The 6,889-nt window shown below is 38.9% G+C and overlaps 1 pseudogene across 1 annotated transcript; it reads left to right on the forward strand.

The window, feature by feature from the left end:
* The first annotated feature begins 624 nt into the window (after positions 1 to 624).
* LOC149190003 (putative polyamine oxidase 5 pseudogene) lies at positions 625 to 3,623 on the forward strand (annotated as a pseudogene). Its single transcript, XR_016255953.1, has 2 exons — positions 625 to 974; positions 1,034 to 3,623. The product of XR_016255953.1 is annotated as a putative polyamine oxidase 5 pseudogene (transcript).
* The last annotated feature ends 3,266 nt before the right edge of the window (positions 3,624 to 6,889 follow it).

Below are 6,889 nucleotides of genomic sequence, written 5' to 3' on the forward strand. Positions count from 1 at the left end.
GCATGGCTTTTACCCTTTTTTGCTGAGTCATCCACTACCATGTTGAGTCTGTCGATAATTGCAGATCACCTCGGGTAAGCTACTGGCATGGCTTTTACCCTGCAGATCACCTCGGGTAAGCTACTGGCATGGCTTTTACCCTGCAGATCACCTCGGGTAAGTTACTGGCATGGCTTTTACCCTGCAGATCACCTCGGGTAAGTTACTGGCATGGCTTTTACCTTTTTTTTTTCAGAGAGAAAATCAACTTAGGGTAACATATGGCCGAAAGAAAATCAACTTATGGCAATATATGGCCAAAGCCAGCAGAATTTCGGTAAAAGAAAATCAACTTATGGCAACATATGGCCGAAGCCAGCAGAATTTCAAAATTTACGGCATAGCCGTTACAAATTGTTCAAAGACCGAAACCAACAGATAACCAACGCAACGCGCGGGGTCCACGATCACTGCTGCAGGATTCGATCGCGGCTGGGGGAAGCGAAAGCCATCCTCCCCAGCCGTCTTACCATGCACGTCGCCGTTTTACCCTTACGGAATTGAACTAAAGGAAAACAAACTTAAAAATAAAGATAGGCACTTTCTAAATCTCTGCCTACAATACAAACCAATATAGCATTGATCAAGAAATGGCAAGTGTTTTGCAGTATTTTGCAGGGCAAATAATGCATGATAGAAGCACCCAAAAGGGGATGTTTCTGCTGCACCCGCCACATAAATCCATGCAATTTGGCCCACCATAACCCATCTTGTTGGCCATGTGTCATCAACGATGGTATCTGACTGGAGCTCCACATCCATATAAAGCATAGACAGTGATCCCATTCTCAGAGATCCACAAGAGATACCTTCGTTTTCTGTCTTTGACAGCCCTTGAGTAGGTCAAAGATCAGGTGGGTACACCAGTGAACTGAAATAACCAGTTGGGTTCATCAGAAAGTCTAAAACGTCATTTGGCTTATATTATCAGTTGGGTGCATCAGAAGAACTAAAACGCCATTTGGGTTTCGAAAAATTGAAATATACCAGTTAGTTGCATCGGAAAACATCATGAATATAGCCAGAAAGCCCCGTATCGTCATAGTAGGAGCAGGAATGGCGGGCCTCTCTGCTGCAAATCATTTAATGGAGGCCTGTGCCTCAAACAAATTGGATTTCGTGGTCTTAGAGGCCAGCGATCGAGCCGGAGGAAGGATCTGCAGCACTGAATTTCATGGTGAAAGAGTAGAACGGGGGGCAACATGGATTCATGGTATTGAAGGGAGCCCTGTTTATGCCATCGCTAAGCAGATTGGTGCCATGGAGGATAGGGAGAAGCCGTGGGAGTTCATGGATGATCTCAGGGACATTTCGGCCGTTTTGGCAGAAGGAGGGTTATTGGTGCCTCCATCTTTGGTAGATCCAATGGTTAGACTGTACAAGGGTTTATTGGGTAAGGCGCAAGATATGATTTTACCAAATGGTCATGCTGGGGCGGAGCCCAAGCATGGGGTCTTAAACGGGGGCTTGGGGGCTTATCTGAGAGCAGGGTTGGAGGAATATTTAGCGAAGAATGCTAAGAATAACGAAGCCCTATCTACATCCCCATTGGCTATTTCGGCAGAATTGGGAGAGGAGCCAAGACCCAATTGGGATCTGAGGTCATTGCAGGAGGCTGTGTTTCATAGCCGGTGTCACAATGATAGGATCACCACTGCTGCAGACGATTTGGATAATGTGGACGTTGAGTCTTTCAGTGAGTATTGGGAATTCCCTGGGAAACAGTTGTCCATCCCCAGGGGGTATTCTAGTGTCGTGAAGGAACTTGTGAACAGGCTACCTGAGGGGAGTATAGTGTACAATGCTAAGGTTGAGAGTGTAGCCTGGGGTTGCGAGGTGGGGGTTGCGAGGTGGGGGTTGGTGGGAGAAGGGCCGTGTTGTTGAAGGGGCCTGATGTTGATGTTGAGGCTGATCATGTGATCCTCACTGTTTCATTGGGTGTATTGAAGTCTGTCATCAAAAACTGCAATAAGAATGATGCAGATAGTAGCAAGGATCAGAATCCACAGGTCCCTGTATTTCATGGCTTCCAGCCACCCCTGCCACCCCGCAAAGTCAGTGCAATCAGCAGACTTGGCTTCGGCGTTGTGGATAAGGTGTTGCTGCATATGGGCCCTGATGTTTCAGAGATCCCCAATGTCAAGTTGGTCTTTGCAGGGCCGAAACATGGTGATGGTGGTGATGATTTGATTCCATGGTGGATGAGGAAAACCTACGCAGTAGTGCGAATCCACAAGCAATCCAAAGTTGTTTTGGCGTGGTTTGTGGGAAAGGAAGCAATTACAATGGAGTCCTTATCGGACCAGGAGGTCATTGAGGGGTTCCTTGATACCTTATCTGCATTCGGCATGGATCTGAAGAAGGGAAGCAACAACGTTGGTGAGGGAGATAAGAGTTCTGTGATAGACGACATTCTGAGGAGTGACTGGGGCAGGAATCCTCTGTTTTGGGGGTCTTATACCTATGTTCCTGTGGGCTCAACAGGGGATGATATTGATATATTGGCTGAGCCATTGCCATATGCAGAGGATCAAACTAGCAGCAAGCCTCTGCAAATTTTGTTTGCAGGTGAGGCTACTGATAGGCACTATTATTCAACAACTCATGGTGCCTATTTGAGTGGGTTGAGAGAAGCCAATAGACTGCTAAGACACTACAACATTCTGAGCTACTGAAGTAGTTTCGCTCAAACCAAGCATGTTTGTTGGAACATAATAATAGTGTGAGTCAGCTTCTCTGTATTGAGATGTTATGATTTAAGATCTCTGCTATTAACTTTCCTAGTTGATTTGACTTTTTCAGCTATCGAACTTCGATGCATCCATGTATCCAATAGATCAGATTTCTTTTTGGCCTAAAATTTTCAGTGGGGCTGTTCTATGAATCCGTGGAGGTGTTCCATGAACAATTTCATGATGAGGAATTTGCACCAAGAAAGTGCAATGCATGAATGTAAGGGGAGAAGATAAATGCTTGACCATAAGTACACGGAGACAAAGTGCACTTGAAATTAGCAATCATTGCAGATATATTTGTAGCATAAGCATAATATTACAAAGAATACGAAAGAGGATAATAACAGTTATAGGTGATTGTGACCTGATGAGTTAGTTCATGTGGTTAAAGTGCTATGAATTGCAAGTGTGAGGTTGCAGAGTCAAGTCTCTAGGCTGGCTGCCTTTGTGAATGGCATAGTTTTCATTCGATGTCTCTGTTGGATTAGTTTGCCAAAATTGCAACTGGCTGGTTAACCTTGGTTACCATCCTCAGAATGAAGGGAAGTGGCCAATAGTGGGTGTGCATTTCATCAAAAATATAGATATGGTGGGTGTGCATTTCATCCAAATATAGATAATGTGGTTTGTAGTTGGTTCAGTGCCCATTTAAAGAGGTTGGAACTTGAGATCTTATTCTTTTGGTTCCTAGTAGATGTAAGCAAGCATAAAAGCTGCAGTACTAGTAATTTTACATAATGGTTGATTGGCTGCAACACTGATATGCTTGCTTGCTTGAGTGTTTTGGTAGCCACTTGTAAAAGGAATTATTTTTGGTGATCTTCTTGGAATGATAAAATGAATTTGATCTGTGTCATGTCTCTCTCATGTTACTGAATGTATTGATTTCTTCTTATGTTGTTTAATATTTCCAGATATAGTCTGAAAAGTTATCTGCGCTGTTGGTCTTGCCATTATTGTTGCTGTTTATTGCAGGAGTCCATGGTTACTGCTTCACATAAGGAGTCTATTTATAAAGTTCTCGTGTCCATTTAAAGAGGTTGGAACTTGAGATCTTATTCTTTTGGTTCCCAGTAGATGTAAGCAAGCATAAAAGCTGCAGTAGTAGTAATTTTTACATAATGGTTGATTGGCTGCAACACTGATATGCTTGCTTGCTTGAGTGTTTTGGTAGCCACTTGTAAAAGGAATTATTTTTGGTGATCTTCTTGGAATGATAAAATGAATTTGATCTGTGTCATGTCTCTCTCATGTTACTGAATGTATAGATTTTCTTCTTATGTTGTTAAATATTTCCAGATATAGTCTGAAAAGTTATCTGCGCTGTTGGTCTTGCCATTATTGTTGCTGTTTATTGCAGGAGTCCATGGTTACTGCTTCACATGAGGAGTCTATTTATAAAGTTCTCGTGTCCAAAATGCTAGCGGAATCCGAATTAGAAAGTGGATCATCAATGGAATACGGATGGAAGTTTAAGGCAGTTTTGTTTTTCAATAATTTTAGTACCTACACGTTTTGGCATCTGATGTAGAGTGCTTAAGTTTGTTTCGTTGGTTTTTGATTTGAACTTTGTAGATAGATTGATGATTGTATTTTGCCTGCAGATGTTAGATGATACTCCCTATTTGCTTGTTTAAATTTCACTTTGATTATGCTTAAAGTACTTTAATGATCCCATTGCAAATCAAACAAAGAGAATACAATTTGTTTTTATGGACTGGATTTTCCCTAGTATACTGTTTGTTTTCACTAGGGAAGTTGTGGCCAAATTGAGTTTGCTAAGTATGTGAGGATAGGTCCTTTTTTAGTTTATACATAATGATAGAGTGGATGCAGGGTTACATAATGATGGATTGGATGCAGGGTTGATATGCTTGCTTGCTCCACCTTGCTCTTCTTTCTTCATAAATTGTCTGTTAGTTGCTGTGTGCATAATAAAATTGGATTAACCATGATTGGCTTCTTAGAAATGTTTTTATCGCTATAAAATCCCCTATCCCTGCCATTCGACCTGATATTTTCATCTCTAAATGGATGTTGTTCAAGAGGATGATGAAGAATTTTGATTGGCAATAACCCTTTAACTTTTGTCATCGGAATGATACAGATGACATTTCTCAATGTGGACACTGTTTACCCTTAATATTTTTACATCTGTCTGTGAAGGATTCAGGCTGTTATTGTTGGAGCGTGAGCTGAGTTCAACATTCTAACTTCTAGATTTTATTGTCATTAACTTCTACAGTACAAATGGCAGGTGGGGCATGTGAACCAAGCAGGTTCCCCATAGGAAACTGAGATGATTTGGATTATCATATAAATTTCTTTATTTTTATTTTAGACATATATTGTAATATTTAATTTATAATTATTATTAAAAATATTTCAAATATTTCACAAGGGTTAAATCATTATTAAAAAATAAATTTAAAATTAAAATTTCAAAATAAATATAATTAAATTTAATGGAAAAAAGTTAAATTATGTTATTTTTTTATTTTTACACTATAATACTAATTAATAATTACAACGTTCTTTTACTTTTTCATATTATTTATTCAAAAGAAAAAGTTTGTAACTTTTATATGTTAAATACAAATAAATAAGTTATGTTCAATTAAGGGTGGTTCATGGAAAATGGGTGGTCGCTACTACATTCACGACACGGGCATTCACAGGTAGATCAATCCAAAGAGGTCTATCCATTGGCCAAACAAGCATGGCCTAACCCTAAGAGCGTTGAGGTGATTTGACCCCGTTACTTCCCAACTGGAAAGGTGAACTCAACCAACTGAGCTAATCCTTGGGGCTTATTATGTTCAATTTAAGTTAAGAAGATATAAAAGATAATTTTTATAAGAGCATTAAAGATGTTTCTCTATACATGTTTAAAAATTAGAGTGTATGAGCTTTTTTTCATATAATATATAAGCCAAACATATAGTTATATTATATTAAAGGATAAAATTAATTGGGTTTATCTAAAGTGGTTGAGAGGAATTTGTTATCCGCCCTCACAAGTTCAAATTCAGTAACATGTTGAGTTCATATCAAATATATTATGATAATGATTTATCTCACCCTTGCCTACATGTTGAAGTATGAGGCGCCTTATTACATGGAAAAAATTGCATCAAAGAATTAAGTGACATCAACTCTTAAAACTTATGAGACTTACTATCGAGATTAAAACTATTGAATATTCTAAAATTTCATCTCCATAGAGAAAGATACCCAATATTAGTTACATAATGATCCTATGATTGCCAGCATAGTACTTACTAGTGATTTCCTCTGTCACCACCATGGAACAAGTGCCCATTTCCAATGTTGGCTTTTCTCTATCACCACCATGGTATGGGTGACTTTCCAATGCTTTTTTTTATATACTATTCTATTATACATTTAATTCCACATGAACATAGAATGAAATATTTGAGAATATTCTCTCTAGCATTGTAGAATCAAGTTTTGTATATCATTTTTCCCTTGCACTCAATCAATTACCAATTTTGAATCTCAAACACCTAAATTTGAATAATATTTTTTTCCACTTCTATCTTTAATAAAGCTACAATTGCCTTCATGCCAATCCAATTGTTAATGTCTCCTACCAAGGATGCCTTAAAGCAAAAACTACGTGAATATAAGATACACAACACACCTGCTCCATGGGGTTTGGGAGTGCCTTGACCAAAACTGTCAATGAATCCTCATGCCTTTGCTTTATTGATCACCAATTCACCAACTTACCTTAGTGACTTGACTTTATGCTCTTAGGACCATTTTTCCCCTTGTCAGTGAATGAGTCATTGCACAAACTTCTTCGGCATGTGAAGAATGTACTAAGAGGTAGTTGATCAATTTTGCATCATTCTTGCAAAGAACACACATTTCTAGGCCTTATCATGCCCTTGTAGAACATTTCAAGTTAAGACTTTATTGGTAAGCACTAGCCACATACATATTTTTGTTTTTGATATTGCCTTGATCTTCCAAATTGATTTTCACGACCTCCATCTATTTGGCCTTGAAAATATACCTCTATATCAAAGACTTGTAAAATAATTTCCGTAAGAAATATTTTTTGACCAATCTATGAATAACAGAAGTGT

This window comes from Pinus tabuliformis, chromosome 3_1, assembly GCF_031772625.1.
Source record: "Pinus tabuliformis cultivar Carrire ecotype Pingquan chromosome 3_1, CPIR1, whole genome shotgun sequence".
In the NCBI taxonomy this organism is placed as follows: Eukaryota; Viridiplantae; Streptophyta; class Pinopsida; order Pinales; family Pinaceae; genus Pinus; species Pinus tabuliformis.